Below are 18,862 nucleotides of genomic sequence, written 5' to 3'. Positions count from 1 at the left end.
TCATCTCTGGCGGCTGTGTGATTCTTGGAAAAGTTTCTAGAAGAAGCTCATTGCTGGGCTCCTGGGGATTTTGATTCTGTTTAGAGCCCATTGTGGGATTTCATTCTTTTTTCCACATTTCCACATACCTCCCCCTCCCCCCCAAAAAAAGTCTTTCTGGAATAATCCCATCAGGTCATATTGGTACATCCTACCTCAGACCAGAAACATGGTGGAAACAAAATGTCCACAATTGTGGCAAAACACAGAAAACATAACATTCAGCATTTTCACCCAAGAGGACAATTCAAGGGGCAATCAGGGCATTCAGTCACAAGTGGCCAATGCAGTGCTGCCTGCTGGGAAGCTTCCAGAAAGTTCCAGGCTTGCCATGTAGGCAGGATGTCCCCAGCCTCACGGCCTAGATCCCATTGATCCAAGGAGCAAGACATGCCACACACACACCAAAGCCAAGACAGCTTGGGCTCCTCCCCTCAGGATGCTTTTCCTGCAAAGACATCTTGACCCTGTAATACGCTACGGAAACCATTGCCAGTGGTTCGTGAGCAGATTCCACGAAAATAGCTGCTTGTCGTGTTTTAGGAAGAGTTGTGGCTGATTGGGCTCCTCATGTAGGTGGGTCAGCTTGACTCTTCATCAAGTACGTGGATTGTAGGGACCATATCTTTTTTTTTTTTTTAATATAAATTCCATCTTTTTGGCTCTGGGAACTCTAAAAGTTTATCCTTCAGTGAAAGCGCGTACGCGTTGCAGGGATGGGTCCCCCCGAGGCTGGCTCGTCGTTGTGTCTGCGTCTTGGCTTGGCGGACAAGCACCTCCTTGTGCAAAGGGCCGGGCTGCAAATCTCTGTAGCTGATCAGCGTGGGGACATGGCGAAGTGCTTGTCCCGTGGCAATACCCATCCCTGACCACCGAGAGAACTGAGTAAGCCCCTGTCTTTGCTTTGAGGGCACACGACATGCAGGAAGGACAGCCGGCGTGCTGCAGGCGGACATGGTCTGCGAGAGCAGACGAGCACCAGAAGCATCCACCCGTGTGCCCCGTAAGCAGCCCGCAGTGTGGCCATAGGATTCTCCTGAAGCGTCCCCAGCCAACGCCCTCGTCCTCCTCCTCCTCCTCGTCCGCCTTCTTGTTCTCCTCCCTGGGGAACACATGTGGGCGAAGCCCCTCAAGCCCCCCAGGCAATTTCAGAGTGAGTAATTTCCGCGCGTGCAATTATCCGTGGGCAAAGTGCAACAGCTCCCCGAAGCACCATCGAGATGCCCGCAGCGTGCCTTTAATTGCATCCAGACCGTAACCTCAGTGTGGCCTGTGTCCCGGCCGTAACCCGGGGCCCCCGCGCGGCGCTCCCACATATGGGACGACTTTCGGAGCTGATTGCTGCGATCTGATTAAGGGAAGTTATGTAGGGTCTTGTTAAGGCGCTCCAACAGCTGCTCGGAAAGAGGTTCCCCCAGCAAAGTGTTTTCTGACTTTTCCAATTGTGGCGCCTGCGTCCCCAATGCAAGTGGTCACGCCCATGGTTTTCGGGGGATGCGGGGGCGGTGAGGGGGGCCTGGGGAAAACGTAAATGGCATTTTGGCAAATAATCCTCAGGTTCTGCAAATGCACGGGGGCGTGGGGAGGGGGAGGAGGAGGGGGAAGGAGGAATGGGGGATGGGGCGCTGGACTGCAGACGCGGGCTTCACGTGTGGTTTCTGCAGCACAGGGCGTGCAGCCCGCCCAGGGGAAGGTGTCTGCTACCATGAAAGCACGCCGCCCTGCTCCGCGAGGAGCCCCACCTGCAACCCAAACTCACCTGCAGCACCCGGCAGGAATGGTGTGCAAAATGCAAAAGGTGTGCAGGCAGCCTGCGGGTCCTTCAGGGACACCTTGGACTTCACGTCCCTGGCTTATTCATCATGTACTCGGTAAAGGGCTGATGTCAGCAGTCATAGGCCATGGCGGACAAGGATAATGTGCCGGGGGCCTGTGTGCAGAAGGGTCTTATGTGGGTGCCCTGGGGCAGGCCTAACAGCTCAGATTTACCCTCTCGTGGTTCAGGGGTTCCCAAGTCCATAATCAAGGTGCAGGCAGGACGGGTTCCCCCACCTGGAGAATCTGTTCCGGGTTGTCTCCACATCCTTGGCGTCCCCTGGCTTGTAGACGCGTCGCCCCAATCTCCGCCTCTGTCTTCACACGGTCATCTGCATAGTGAGTCTGCATGCACATTTCCCTGCTTTATAGGAACCCCTGGTCCTTGCATCAGGGCTCACCTTCGTGACCTCGTTTTATGTTAACTAGCTCTGTGAAGACCCCACCTCCAAATAGAGTCCCATGCTGAGGCCCTGGGGGTTTGGGCTCCATCATAGGAATTTCTGGTACAACCATGTTGTAACAGGTGCACGACATCCTTCCCTTGTAGGGCTACATCTAGTGTATCATATTTTCTATACATAGTCTCTCTCTCTCTATATATATATATTCTCGTATATATTCTATATATTTTTTAATATTCTATATTTTATGGCGCACATTGTCATATATTCTGTGCTATGTGCATGGGACTGTGTGCTAGTGGGAGTGACGGCCCCTGGGTGGGAAGTCCGAGAACCCTGCTGCACGCATCGTCAGGATGAGTGCTTTCAAGCCATTCTAGGGATGCTCCTAAAAATAAGACTTACGGCCACGTGAACACCAGTAGCTGGGGGATATGTCGAGAAGGGCTCTCTCTCGCCCACCTGGCTTGGGCTCCCGTTGCAAAATGTCCACATTGCCCACACACCAGCTACCCGGCATCGCATCGGGGAAGCCGACCACTCTGCTACTTGTCATGGCTTTTTCTTTCTTTTTTAAAGAAAACTGTGTTTCAAAATAAACCGAGAAATTCTTCTGTCACAGACGGAATCTGTTCCCAATTTCTTGTCCAAACAATGAAAAATATACAAGTGCATTTTCGGCGTGACTCCATGTGACCTTTTCAAAGGAAAGCGGCACCGAGCTCAGAGGTTGATGCTTTCGGGGGCGTTTGATGTGAAGCTGGGGCCACCTGTTTCTACAAGTGGTTGGGGTAGCGTTGGACCACACTCCCCCGAGCACGGCTCAGGAGGCTGACATCCAAGCAGGTTGTCCATCTAAGCTTAGGAACACAGACGTTCAAAGATTTTTGAAGTGTTTAAATGGCTTCTGCTAATTTCATGGTGTTGAGTATGCAGATAATCGGTACCAAATTGAAATGGGAGATTAGATGATTAGCTGTATTCCCCAGGCCCTTGTAAAAACAACTGTGTGTGTGTGAGAGAGAGAGAGACAGAGACAGAGAGACAGACAGAGACAGACAGAGACAGAGATAAGGCATCCATGCACATAGAGAAACATAGATAGATAGATAGATAATAGATGATGGATGGTTGGATGGATGGATGGTTGGATGGATGGATGGATGAATAGATAAATATGATCTACGGATGGATGGAAACATCATGGATGGATACATAGATGATAGATAGATCTTTTCTCCTCTGCCCACAATGTTTTGTTATTTTAAGAGAAATTATTCTAATGTCTTTTCTCTCTTCTGCTGCTGTTTAATCTGAAAATGGTCATAAGTTTTGACATTTCTGAATCAATAGGGCACAAAAGATGTTGGCCACCTAGTTTCTGGTTTTTCCAGTAGCTGATGGCAAAGAGCTGGCTCTGGGGGCTTTCCAATAAACTTCCCACTGCCCTGGTTGGGCTCCAGAGGATAGGTCTGCATCCAAATCCTTGGCACCTGTGAAAAAGACCTTATTTTGGAAACGGGGTGTTTGCAGATGTGAATAAGTGAGGGATCTGAGATGAGATCATCCTGCATGAGATGGCCCTACATCCAATGACAGGGGTCCTTAGACAACCCTGTCTAAGAAGAGACCAAAGAGGAGATGCAGACACAGAGGAGGAGCCCCATGAGGATGGAGGCGGAGACAAGAGGGACGCGACCACCAGCCCGGGGATGCCTGGGGTCCCAGACACTGGAAGAGGCAGGAACGACCATCCCAGGAGGCCTCTGGACCTCACTGGTCCTGCCGCCCGGAGCTCAGATGTCTGGTCTCCATACTGGGGGAGGATGGATTCCTGTGCTTCTGAGATCATGAATGGTGGCCTTTGTTACAGCCTCCGCAGGGCACTCATATATGGAGGTACTTTAAAACAGCCAAAAAAATAAAAAATAAAAAAGCATGGGGAGGAAGCTTTTAAAATCCCACATTCCTGCACCTATCTCTGATCATCCTGACTCAGGGCACACAGTCTGGGGTGTGGGAGCACCCTGGTGTCCCCTATATCTGTAGGGGACCCTGGAGAAACTGTGCAAGGGAGGGCCAGCATCTTGGCTGCAGGGAATGGGGCACACAGGGCAGCAGGAAGGGGATGTGAGGCCAGGGGCCTGCAGATCAGAGCCCACACTGGTGACTTGTGCCACAGCCCGAGGTGCAGGGAAATCCCCAGGGAACCAGACCTCAAAGGCTTGAGGTGCCTCATCTTGGGATCCTGTTGGCTGCTCCTTACCTGGAGGACCAGAGTATCATGTGCTTTATCGGTAACAAGATTCTCATGTGGTTTCTTCACACAAACACCCTTTCAGGAATTGAGCAGCCTTGTGGGGACTTACGGACTGGACCTCAGGCCCCCACAAGGGTCCCCATGGCTGTGCCCCTTACAGGTCAGGAAAGGAATGTCCCAGACCTCAGGGAACCTGCTTTTCAGCAGGTGCAAAGCTGGAAATAGGGGACCCCGCAGGCCAGGCCCATTCTGCTGCACAAAGGATGCTCTGCTGACTTCAAGGACATTACGTTGCTTCCAACCACAGAGAGACCTTATCTCTGCGAGGTCCTGGCAATGAATTTAGAATACAGCTCCGAGGTCAGGCTGAGGTGGTCTGCCCCATATGGCCTCAGTTGAGCATCATGACCTGGGGCCTCCAATGTGGAGGCCACGCTGGGGTTCCCACCTTGCAGAGCTGAGCCGGGCCAAGTGTGCACCAAGGCCAGGTGTTCCTACCCGTACAGCTGGTCACTGTGTCGTGCGGTCATTCAAGGGACACTCACCGCCACAGTAACCCTGTGTTTGAGCTTGGACATGCTCGAACATGTCCCGATGCACACTCCTGAGACACCAGGACACCAGCGTCGTGCCCTACAAACGGGTCATGTGTGGGATCCACATGCCAGGGGCGTCTGCACGTTTGTAGCTCAGGACACGTGTGCCCCCAGCACGTCCGGAGGCTGATGAACAAATGGGAAAGAAACAAGAGTAATCAATGGTTGGGGGTGAACCGTTGGCTTTACCTTCACTGCTGACGCCCGCAAACTGCATTTACTGCTAGACGTCACTCCCAAAGCACTCAGGACCTCTTGCTTGTTTGGCAAACCTCATGTGGCGTACGTAGATGCCTGGTAACAGCCAACAGGCACCGGGGGACCGGGAGACCCTGCACCCTCCAGGGCCCCAAAACACCAAACCGAGTCTCTGACGCCCCTCAGGGGCTCAGGGCAACGCCGCGTCTCTCCCTGGACGCTGCCTGTGCGCGATGCCGCGGAATCCGGTCCTGGCGGGAAATAAACCTGTTAATGCGATTGAAATCAACCGATAGGGCTCCTCTCCATGATAAATTTAAGCAAATTGGATGTAATTGCCTTCAATTGAATTCAGAGCAAGTCCTGGCCCGACCTTCCGCTGGAGCATTTCGCCGGCTCAGGGGGAGCCTGGGCACATGACATCATCCGAGCAATTTGCACATATTTATACAATTTGTCATAATTCTGTCTGTACCGTCTGGAGGCTGCAGCATTTGCCTCTGGTCTCCCTGTGAAGGCACGGATATGAGATTCAGGTGCTGGACATACCTTCGGGGCGAGTGTGTGCATGCACGTGCACGTGCGTGGGTGCTGGGGACACTCTGGGCAGAAGGTGCAAGTCTCCTGCAGGCAACAGAGAAGCCGTGTTAGGCTTCAAGGATCCTGCAAAGCCAGCGGGCCTGAGTACAAATGCACAGAAGCAGGTGATGTCCCGAAGCCAGTAGAGATGGCTGTCGGCAGGTGCGACTTTAGCCGGTTACACAGTGGCTGTGTCCGCAGGTGCGTCCGCAGGTGTGCCCGCAGGTGCGCCCTCAGGATATCAGACTTCTGATCTTTCCAACCTCCACAGGATGCCACCCTGGGCAGGGTTAGAATTAGGGTTAGGACGGAGGGCAGGGGGTCTCTGCTTTGTGTTGAGAAGCTCACGACCGGAGCCCAACGAGTCACCGGGTCTCCGGTTACTCATGAATCTTAGGACAACGGTGGAGGATTATTTTGATATAAGAACGTTCCACGATCCACGGCGTGCGCACGACAGGAGCCATGCACCTCGAATCCGACTTGGAGTGCGCATTCCTTGCACGCTCACCCCTCGAGGCGTAGCCTGGTGCAGGAAACAGTTTTGCAAATTTGCAAATCGCTAGTTGCAACTTTGTTCAAAGCCACACTTCGCAATCATGTACCAAGTGTATATTCCCAGGAACACGTATGGAGCAGGACAGGGCCTCACGGGCTCGGAGTTGGGCTGGGAGTCAGGCTACAGTGCAGATGGCGGTGCAGACAGAAATGACGGGGTGGACCCAGGCCGTTTGAACCCCGAGACCCCCGCAGAGACGGCACAAATTGGCTCACTTTGGGCTGGTTTGCTGCGGTTTCTGTAGGGGCCACTCGCGGCTGGCGCATCGCATCGCGAACCTCAGGACGAATTTGTGAGCTGACGGCAAGAGTGCATAAAACCAGATGAGGCATGACGGAATTAAAGTCTTTGAGTTGGAGGCGGGCGGTGGCACGGAGCCAGCCGCGAGGCAGCCGGTCAGGCCCCGCAGACCACGGTTCCAATTAGATCCCGGGATGACCTCATGCGGAGGGTATGGCCCAAATATTAAAAATTCCTGGAGCAAAAGAGGCTGGCATTAGTGTAGGGAAGGGGTGCAAACATGTTTCATTTTATTTCAACACTCGGTCCGCCGGCCCGCACGATGGTAGGAGAGGAAATTGCCGGGTCCCGGCTTCATGTTTTACTGAATGGCAGACAGATTTACAACACATGGAAGAAACAATTAGGACAGGGACTCCGCCAACTACAAAGCGGGGAAATAAATCCCCGTAATGAGACGGGGAAAGCACAGGGCAGGAATGAGCTATGGGCCGGTGTCCAGAGTCTAACATGTCAGAAACCCCTGGGTCGCCGTGAGCTGCCCTCAGCAACAGATGGCCCGCAGATCCCGCCCATCCCCATGGCCCCCCGAGCTCTGCTCAGGTTTTTACGGGATGCACCCTGTGCTGACTGGGCCCAAGGCTCCGGGGAGGAAATGTCGCTGGGACACCCAGGTACCTGTGAGCTGTCCAATGAATAAGGGTAAATTTTCTGCTGGACGTGGAGGTGGGCACGGATGGAGGCACCACATGGGGCAGCACCATCGGCGACTGGGATAATAAGCTCTGTGCATGTGTCTGCATGAAGCCAGTGGTGCCTGGAATCCACAGCTAGCACCAGGGGTTGCATTTCAGGACAAATGCAAAGGGGAATGTGACTCAGCCGTGAGCAGGAATGGAGCTCTGACACCTGATGCCCTGTGCACGGACCTTGGGGACCTGATGGTCATAAAAGATGCAGACCCTTGAGGCTACATCGTGCGTGATCCTGTTTATATGATACATCCTAGAACAAGCAGGTCCACAGGCAGAAAGTGGGTTGGTGGTCACCAGGGTCTGGGCCTGAGGTTTCCTTTGGGGGAAGCTGAGAATGTTCTGGAACCAGATGCAGGTGGTGGTTGCACAATCCTGGGGATGTGTTCAGTGCACGTGAACTGTTCAATTTTATGTGATATGAATTTTGTCTCAATTTTGTAAAAGTGCAGGAAGCAAGGTCCTTGTTGAGCTGCACAAGCAAGGCAGAGATGCTAGTGCCCTTGACAAGACAGGGTGTGGGGCTCCGCTGCTGTTGACAAAGCCAAAGGGCTCACTCTGGACCTCTGGCTGGTGCAGAAGTACACCCCAAGAGGCCAACTCCCAAACTGTGGCCATTTATCACAGGTGTCTGGTAGCCAAGGGTCCCAGGTGGGGATACATGGAGACTCAGGGTCCTTGGGGGGGGGGGGGGCAATGAATCCATGGGATCCAGGAGGTCATTTGGAGAGCAGACACTCTGACTGGCCAGTGTCCCTATCTCATATGGGTGGGAAGCACCTCTTGGTGGGACCTAGAAAGTGGGATGTTGCATTTATTTCTGGAGGTGTTCTCATACATTTTACGTAGAATGTGCAAAAAGTGATGCAGAACAAGGGACAGACACCATTATGGTCGGTGTGTGGACATGGATGCAATCAAAGGTGCATCCGAATGGCTGTTTCCAGAAATATCTCATGGCCACCCCACCCTGCAGAAGTTTGGATTTGGGGACTCTGTTTGGCCCCTCTCGGCAGCAAGATCAAGAATAAATACTGGATTCATGCGGAGTCACTGGGAGATTTTCATGTTGTGAAAGCTATCCAGGCAGAGGTGACAAATACGGACTGAGTTTATGTATTTTGATAGAGAACTTAAAAAAAAAAGATGTTTTATGGTACTATGCATGCATATATATATATAACATAAAATGTGCTATTCTAACCATGTTTAGGTGTGCTATTGAGTTTTAATGAATACTTTCAACAAATTGTACTGAATTGCACCTGCTTTTGAAAATGGAAGGAAGGAAGGAAGGAAGGAAGGAAGGAAGGAAGGAAGGAAGGAAGAAAGGAAGAAAGAAAGAAAGAAGAAAGAAAGAAAGAAAGAAAGAAAGAAAGAAAGAAAGGAAAGAGAAAAAAGGAAAATAAAGTCACAGCACACATATTCTGCAAGAATCAAGCTGTATGACCCTCCTACATTTGGGATGCAGGTTAGAAGTACCCACCTTTGCAGAGGGTTGGAAGTCAAAAGGGACACAGGGACGGAAGGTCACAGGAGAGGACAGATTCCAATGGGTTCTTGCAGCTTCGGATCTGAAGTGTTTCTCAGAAATGTGTGCACATAAGGGCCTCATGCCCTCATGGGGTGCAGGAGAGGTGGGAAAAGACAGGGGGCCTGTGGTGGGGGCTTGTATTTGGGACTGGGGTGCAGTCCACATAAGTCCTCATATCTGGAGGGTGAGATTATGGCAAGTGGATGAGTTTATGGATGGATAAATAGATGATAGACGTGATAGGTAGATCAATGACAGATTTACAGATGATAGAGGATTGATAGATAGGTAGATAAAATGGATTGATGACAGATGATTAATGGATAGATAAGTGATAGATGATAGATGATGGATGGATAGAAAGATATGAGGGAGATAGATAGATAGATAGATAGATAGATAGATAGATAGATAGATAATGGATGGATAGTTAGATACATAAATATGATGGATGGATGGATGGATGGATGGATGGATGGATGGATGAATAGAAAGATGAGGGTGATAGATGATAGATAATGAATGGATGGATAGTTAGATACATAAATACAATGGATGGATGGATGGATGGATGGAGAGATAGATAGATAGATAGATAGATAGATAGATAGATAGATAGATAGATAATGGATGGATAGTTAGATACATAAATATGATGGATGGATGGATGGATGGATGGATGGATGGATGGATAGAAAGATGAGGGTGATAGATGATAGATAATGAATGGATGGATAGTTAGATACATAAATACAATGGATGGATGGATGGATGGATGGATGGATGGATGGATGGAGAGATAGATAGATAGATAATGGATAGATACTTAGATACATAAATACGATGGATGGATGGATGGATGGATGGATGGATAGAAAGATATGAGGATGATAGATGATAGATAATGAATGGATGGATAGTTAGATACATAAATACAATGGATGGATGGATGGATGGATGGATGGATGGATGGATGGAGAGATAGATAGATAGATAGATAGATAGATAGATAGATAGATAGATAATGGATAGATACTTAGATACATAAATACGATGGATGGATGGATGGATGGATGGATGGATGGATAGAAAGATATGAGGATGATAGATGATAGATAATGAATGGATGGTTAGATACATAAATACAATGGATGGATGGATGGAGAGATAGATAGATAGATAGATAGATAGATAGATAGATAGATAGATAGATAATGGATAGATACTTAGATACATAAATACGATGGATGGATGGATGGATGGATGGATGGCAACAAAGATATGAAGGGAGATAGACACATACGTATGACAGATGCATCGATGGAGGATGGATATGATGGATGGATAGATAAGAAGGATGATGGATGCATAGATGGATGGATAATAGCTAGAGGGTTAGGCAGATGGACAGGACAGACTCTCTCATGTCATGGTCGGTGCTTCTTAACCTCGGCACTGTTGACATGTACGGGGACGACTCTACGATGTGGGGCATCCTGTGCACTGCGAGGTGATGGCCAGGATGTCTTTTCTCGACCCACCAGGTGCCAGGAGCACCCCCTGACCCCCGTAGTGACAGCCCAAGCTGTCCCCAGGTGTGGTCAGGTGTCATTGCCCTCGTGGACTCCTGTCCTAGTCCGGTACCAGAAAGCACGTCTGAGTCTCAGCAAGGTGGTCACAGGCTGAGTCTCCTTGCAGGTGAGTCTATGTCACGCCACCACCTACAGCCGCAGGACTCCACTCTCCAGGGGCACATGTTCTTTCCGTGAGTCCCTCCTCCTCAAGGTGGAGGCTAGGAAAATTCACTTCACTGTGTCGGAGGAGCAAGGCTGAGGCCAAGGCCCAGTGCCCACGAGGGAAATACTCTTGCTGGGAAGCTGGGAGCAGGAGCAAGCAGGTGCCGCTTGCAGTCCTGTGCGGCACGTGTGAGGCCGGCACCTCTAAACTTGCAGGGGGAGACGTGGGGCTGAGCCTCTGGATACGTGTTGATCCCAGACCTGGTGGGGCGAGCCATGGCCCGTGCACCCTCCCAGCAGCCAGGACCCCCACTCTACGCACCCCCGGGGGATTTGCACATTTGCTCTCACGCATCGGCCGTCAATGTTGGTGCCTGGAGAAGGTCCCTGCAGATGGGAAGTGAGCTGTTGACTGCTCTTTAACAGATCGCTTGTAGGCACACAGCAGCTGGAGCGGATCTGTGTAGCTCACGGCCCCGTGTGCCGACAGACACGGTGCAGCCACGCGCGCCGACTGGGCCGTCAGACGGCGAGGACAGCAGAGCCGTGGCCCGTTCCTTTGCTGGACGCCCTCCCAGGGCATAGAACCCGTGTGCGGACGCCGCCTCCCTGCTGCCTGCCTGGATGCTGTGGTCCCCGCTCGCCCCAGCTCGTCTCGGGTCCCGTGCACGGTGGGCATCCAGGCCACGTTTCCCGGGCCGACTGTGCTCTATGCCATTGGCCTCTGTCTTGCTCAGAATCCTCGCTCGACCGTTAAACGGGACCTTCCCCCTTCCTCACCGGCTCACCTGCAGACGGGACTCCCGGTCGGAGCCAGGCTCCCCTCCATCCTTCCTTCCCCGGAGAACGGGCTTCCAGAGAGAAAAACTCTGGATCCCAAGACTGGCGTTGAGTCTTCCCACACTGCACAGCAGGACACAGAGCGGCAGCGACATGGGGCGTGCAGTCTACGTGGTACGGAAAGGCCCGAATCAGCATCCGGCACTGGCGGATCAGATTCTGCAGTTCTGTCTCCAAATTCATAAGAACTCACCGACGAAGGAAGAGAAATTGCTGGAAAACCCATTTCCGGAGCTAACGGGGGTGGTAGGTATGATTTAGGACACACCATCCCGTGAGTATTTATTTATTTATTTATTTATTTATTTATTTATTTATTTATTTATTTTTCCGTGAGCATTTTTAAAACACCTTTGTGAAGGAGACCTTTTTACCTTGTTAACATTGAAGTAACATAAAACTCGCTACTGTGTCCTTTTGCAAGTGCCCAGCTCAGCACATAGGCACATTCACGATGTTGCAAGGCAATGTTGCAAGCTACCACCTCTAACTAGTTTCAAAATATTTTTATCGTCACAAAGTAACACCCTAAACCCATTAGGCCATCCTGATCCAACCCCTGATAACCACCAATCCCATTCCGGTCTCTGGTTTTCTTCTGGACATTTCATAGAAATGGGATCACATGGGTCGTGTCCTTGGGTGCCTGGCTTCTCTCCCTGAGCGTCGCGTTTTGAGGTCCATCGGTGATGGACCCCACCGAAACTTCTTTTTCTTGGCTCATTAATATTCCCCCAAATGGATGGCACCCCATTGTGTTTGTCCGATCATGTGTTCATGGATTACATAGCTTTTCAGCCTCCTTCTGTACTGTTTTGCTGATTATTTTTGGAGAAAATCTCGTCTCTGTGCTGTGATGTCTCCCATAGGTGGATGTGGTGAGTTGAGCTCACAGAGTCCGTTTCTCTGTCCCTCCCTCCGCCACTTGCAAGCTGAGTGGCATGGGGAAGCCTCAAAGCTTTCGGGTTTCATACTTTTTTTCTGGGGCATCCCGCCCCCCGGACGATGCATGACGTCTGGGGCTGCACCTGTTGTTAATGAGAACATTACCATCGGCAGTTGGTGTCACCAGCCGATCCGTTTCCTGTCCCCGGACCCTTCCACCACCACCGTTCCTTTATAAAAAGTAATTTAAGCATCAGTGGATGATCCCCGCACAGATCTGTCTTTCCATGCATTTCCAAATCCGACATGGGGATCTCACATTTCCATAATTTCGCCTGCACTTATGAGCTAGAATTCTCCTGTTGAAAAAGAATATCCCCTCAATGGGTACCTGGTCCTCGGAAATTCGCGTTGCATGGCAAGACTGGAAAAATTAATTGATTTGTTTGATCTTTTAAAAAAAATCACGTTAAATTTTTAAAAAATGTAAAGCTCCTGACTGTCTTGTACATTTTGCGATCAGATCCGAAGGATTGTTCTAAGGATTCCTGGCACCCTATAGTGCTGAAGGGCATCCTCAAACCAAACTCAGATTTTCTTACAGCGAAAATGTTGATGCCACTAACAAGTACTCTTTGCATTGCCCATTTATATCGAAAATAGGAGGGCAGCCCGGGGGGCTCAGCGGTTTAGTGCCGCCTTCAGCCCAGGGCCTGATCCCGGAGACCCGGGATCGAGTCCAACATCGGGCTCCCGGTGCATGGAGCCTGCTTCTCCCTCTGCCTGTGTCTCTGCCTCTCTCTCTCTCTGTGTCTCTCGTGAATAAATAAATAAAATCTTTAAAAAAAAAAAGATTAAAAGAAAAGAAAATAGGATCTGTGACATGCAATTTATAATACATAATAGTATATTAAACATGAAGAATTTAAAAAAATATACAGCATAGGCAACAATGTGTAAAATGTGTTACAACGTTAAAAAATTGTTTCTTTAAATCAGGGCACTCTTTCAATTAAAAAAAGTAACAGTTCCAAGGAAGGTTTACTCTGAAGGTAATTGTAACCTCATTGCTCTGTTGTAATGCAGTCCGGGGGTGTTCACTATAATAAAATTCAGTAATATAATTTGCTTACATCAAGCCACATTTAAGAAGTCAATGCGGTCCCCATGCCTCCAGGTCTGAAGGAGTTAATGCTCTTTTATGTTCGAGATTACCATTTTATTACCAATGCTTTTTGAAAAACCCATTATCATAAAATTGAAAAATCCCATCAAATCCCCCCCCCCCCATGAAGAGAGCTTTCAGACCCGAATGATTCTCATGCTTATAGGCAGCAATTACTGTGCGCCCGCCGTGCGCGCCGGGGATTAAAAATAAAAATTAAGGTAATGAGGCATTTGCTAGATTTAAGAAACTCTCGCCATACTTAATTTGTGTTTGTACTGAATTATTGAAATCCTCTCCCGCTGCCCACAACCATCCGTTGGTGTTTGTGGGTGTGCATCGGGTAGGGGACAGGAGTTCGCCCTTCTCAAGAGATGTGCCGACGGGAGCTGCCAATTCACAATCTGATTTTTTTTTTTTTTTTAAGGAGGGGGGAACTGGTTTTGCGTTCTGTTTGCTGTCTGCCCGCCGAGGTAGAGGGACACGGGGTCAAGTATTGATGGATCGTCCGTGCTGTGTGTTTCCTTGCGCTTGATGTGTTCCTCCCGGAAAGACATCCCTCCTGGGGAAAAGTCAATTGATCCGAGCTTAATTATGTAATAATCTCCCAAGGTCCAATCTCCGTAGGCGGCTGTGGAGATGAGCATCACAGATGTGCGCGGTGGGGTTGTGGCACATGGTCCAATCCACGAGGGTTGGTGGCTGGGCTCCATGTGGGTGGATCTACCACAACATGGTGGTGAGCTCTTCCACTTGGGCAACAACTACTGCTGTTTCTCATCTCAGACCTTGAGAGCTTCTCATTAATTGATTGGATTAAGAGCGTCCTAAGGGTTCAGGTGGAGTCTGTCATGGGTTGACAAGGAATTCTGTTCACTCATGAGCTGGCCGCTCCCCATGAGCCTTGTGGGGTCCCTAAGAGCAGAGTGTTGAAATGCATGTCTCAGGACATGCCCTGTTGGAGGAGAATTGATTGAACAGCTGAGTGCATCAGGCTTCAGGGCAGAGGAATCCCACTCAAAAACAGTCTGGAAGCAGCTGGAAGGGGGCCGAGTGTGGAGAACCCAGCTCAGATAACTAGCTGGGAGAGCCACGCTGGAGCAGAGCAGCACAGAGGGTCTGTTCCCAGCACCGTAGCCCGTGCCTGTCTGCGTGTGTCTGAGCTGGTTAGAACCCATCATGCTTGCTTCTACCCATGGCCCAGAAGGATAAGAAGCAGCTGGTTATCCCATAATCATTGATGGGGCTAGAAACCAACAGTTTACTGAAAGCTTGTTGCACGCTGTGTTGGCTGGGACAGCAACAACACCACAAGCAGCACAAGAAAAATAATATGTAAATTGTACTTTATTAAAATTGAAAACTTTTGGGTGGGAGGATGCATAAGGTAGGTAAGACAGATGAACGAGCATACCCGTTGTTATGAGCACAGGGCATTACATGGAAGTGTTAAATCGCTAAATTGTACACCTGATACTAATATTATGCTGTGTGTTAACTCTACTGGAATTTAAAATAAAAACGTTAAAAAAAAAAAAAGAAAGGAAGGGAAATATTACACTGCAGGCTAACGAAACTGGAATTTTAAATAAAAACATAAAAAAGAAAAGAAATCTGTGTCCCTAGGCCAATCAAATGGAGTTCTCCATTTAAAAAAAATAATAATTGGGGATCCCTGGGTGGCTCAGCAGTTTAGCACTTTGGCCCAGGGCGTGATCCTGGAGTCCCGGGATTGAGTCCCGCGTCGCGCTCCCGGCATGGAGCCTGCTTCTCCCTCTGCCTCTCTCTCTCTCTCTCTCTCTCTCTGTCTATCATGAATAAATAAATAAATAAAATCTTTTAAAAAATTAAAAAAATTTAAAAAATAATTAAAATTTTGGTGCATCCAATAACACTATCAAGAAACCAAAAATGCAGCCTACAGATGGAAAGGAAATCTATGCAAATAATTCATCTGATGAGGATCTTGTATCTAGAGTATCTTAAAGATTTTGTACGTGTTGACCATAAAAAGAGACATAATCCAATTAAGTAACAGCAGACTTGAATAGATATTTCTCCAACGGAGAAATAGAAATGGCCAATAAGTGCCTGAAAAGATACTCTATATTCCTCACATTTAGGGAAATACAAGTCAAAACCACTTCACAGCCATAATGATCGGCTATATATTTTTAAAAAGGGGTGGGGATAACCAGGGTGGGCGAGTCGGTAGAGAAATGGGAACCCTGCCATGTTCCTGGTGAGAATGTACAGTGGTTCAGCCACCGTGGAAAATGCTGTGATGGTTCTTTCAAAAATTAAACACGGAATTAGCATACAATCCAGCGGTTCCACTCCTAGGTATTCACCCGAGAGCATTGGAAGTGGGGATTCAGACAGATACCCGTTTATTGCTGTATGATGCAGAAGAGCCAAATAGTGGGATCCGCTGGAGCATCCATGCATGGATGGATGGATAAACCCCAGGTGGTCCATCCACATGGGGGAATATGACTCAGCCCTGAAGAGGAATGGAGCTCTGACACCTGCTACCATGTGGATGGAGCCGGAGGACATGATGCTCACTGAGAGAAGCCAGCAGCAAACAGACAAATATATTCGATTCCGCTTATTTGAGGCACCTCAAGTCCTCAAATTCACAGAGACAGAAAGTAGACGGTGGGTACCAAGGGCTGGTGACGCGGATGGGAAGACACTGCTCGATGCGTGCAAGGGCTCCTTTTCGGGAGGTGAAAAAATTTTGCAACTAGGTGGTAGTCATGGCTACTTACACAACACTGTGAGGTGCCAAACGCCATTGAATTGTGCATTCCGAAATGATGGATCTAACATTACGTGAATTTTATTTTATTTATTTTATTTTATTTTTTATTTTTATTTTATTTTATTTTATTTTATTTTATTTTATTTTATTTTATTTTATTTTTCATTACGTGAATTTTAGTTAAAAGTTTCAAAGTGCCTATTGTATGCCCAAGGGTTGCCAGTTTAAGAGTCATAGGCACTAATACTCTGATTCCTACATATAATACCAAAAAAAAAAAAAAAAAAAAAAAGCTTACATTTTGAGGGTCACCCAATACCTCAACTTTCCAGCCATGGGCCTCATGAACCATTGGGATGTGGAGGTGATGCATGAGGACAGGTGTGGCCAAGTCATGGTCAACCCTGCAGAATGGGAGCTTTTTTGTAGTATTGTTCTCGAATTTGAGGAGGAGCTGACGTTCAACGGCAATGAGGAAGGTGTCCTTCAATCCTGCTATGCACACCTCATGGAAGGCGGCTCCGGACTCATGCCCTCGGCTGACTTTAGACAAGACCTCTGGGAGGGAGCTGAGAGCAAACGAGCCTTTGTGCATCCAGCACGGTGGGAGGTGAGCAACAAGAGGAGTGTTCCTATTTCCTCCGGCATTGCTTTCATTCTTTTTTTTTTTTTTTTTTTTTCCGGCATTGCTTTCATTTACGTTAGTGTTGCTCACCCAATTTAGAGTAGCGATTAGTTAGTTTACTCTGGTGTGGCTACATAGGAGGACATTCAGGTGGTATTACTTTAGTATTACTGCTAGTTTCGTCTTTTTTATTAGGAATTAGTTGAGTATTTGCATTTCGGTAACTATTAGTTTGATTAGTTCACTATTTAGTAGTAGTCATTGGTATTACTTTGGTGTAAAAGTTTAGTATTGGGTATTAACGTTTAGGTTAGTATTAGTTCGATATTCGTCTGGTGTTAGCACAGTATTTAGTACTAGTATTTGGTATTAGTCTAGTATTATAGTATTAGTCTCACATTAGTAGTTATTTTAGTATTAGCCTAGTATTATCATATAGTATTAGTCTAGTATTTAAGTATTTAGTATTAGTCTGGTATTCTTATTTAGTATTGGCTTAGCATTAGTACTTAGTATTGGTGTAGTATTAGTGCTTAGCATTAGTCTCGTATTAATACTTAGTTTAGTAGTTTAGTGGTCATTCAATATTCATGATTACCATTAGCTTAGTATCCAGTATTAATAGTTTAATATTAGCCTTAGCATTAGTATTTGCTATTTGTTATTAGTTTAATATTCATCTAGTATTTGCATTTTGTTTAGTGTTAGTGTAGTGTTTAGTATCACTAGTTGAGTATTACTTTGGTATTAGCTTAGTTCAAATATTTCCTTTGTACTTAGCATTACATTTCGTTTAGTATTAGTATAGTGTTTAGCATTAGATTAATCTGATATTGAATCCCCGGGTGGCTCATCGGTTCAGCGTCTATTTCAGCTCAGAGCGTGACCCCGGGGTCCCGGGACCGAGTCCCACGTCGGGCTCCCTGCATGGAGCCTGCTTCTCCCTCTGCCTGTGTGTCTGTCTCTCTCTCTCTCTGCATCTCTCATGAATAAATAAATAAAATCTTTTTAAAAAAAATATTGATCTGATATTACCGTAGCATTAGTACTGAGTTCAATGTCTGGGTAGAATTTAATGTTGGTAATTACTTGCGTATGACTTTGGCCTTAGCTTAGTATGACTATCAGCTCAGTATTTACTCTCAGCATTTAGGTTCGTATTCGTGAGGCCTTACTTGGCTTAGTACTTAGCATTAGCATTAGCATCCTACAGATGCGCTCAGAGATAAAAGGAGTTTCTACAGGTTTGAAGAACTACCTCTTGGAGGTGGAACCCCAAGGCAGAGACTGTCACTCGGTCACTCAAAGTGCCTATTGTATGCCCAAGGGTTGCCGGTTTAAGAGTCATAGGCAATAATACTCTGATTCTTACATATAATACCAAAAAAAAAAAAAAAAAAAAAGCTTACATTTTGAGGGTCACCCAATACCTCAACTTTCCAGCCATGGGCCTCATGAACCCATGAGGGTTGAAGGCCTAGAGGCATTTGATACCTGGAGGTGCTCTACCTAATAGGATGCACATTATGGCATCACAAGGAGGAAGTCGGGTAAAGAAATCGGATCTGCTCTTTTGCCAATGAATCTCCGCAGACACTGGGAGCTGAGCCACGGGGCAGGAACTCACGACTTCTGCACCCTCGTCTTAATTAATTCTGGTGATTCTGGGGGCTGCACAGTATTGATCTCTATCTGATTTATCAATTTTAAATGGGACTCTTGATCCTTGGCTGTGAATGATGGGAAACTAAACACTTCTTTATCTACCTCACGTTCCCCGCTCACCCCTTTTTTCCCCAGTTACTATTGTCATTCTCTAAGACGGGTGTTTATGGCGTCAATGACCACACTTGTGCGTCTCTTTTAAA

This window comes from Canis aureus, chromosome X, assembly GCF_053574225.1.
Source record: "Canis aureus isolate CA01 chromosome X, VMU_Caureus_v.1.0, whole genome shotgun sequence".
NCBI classification, from domain to species: Eukaryota; Metazoa; Chordata; class Mammalia; order Carnivora; family Canidae; genus Canis; species Canis aureus.
Note: the sequence above shows the minus strand (reverse complement) of the source record.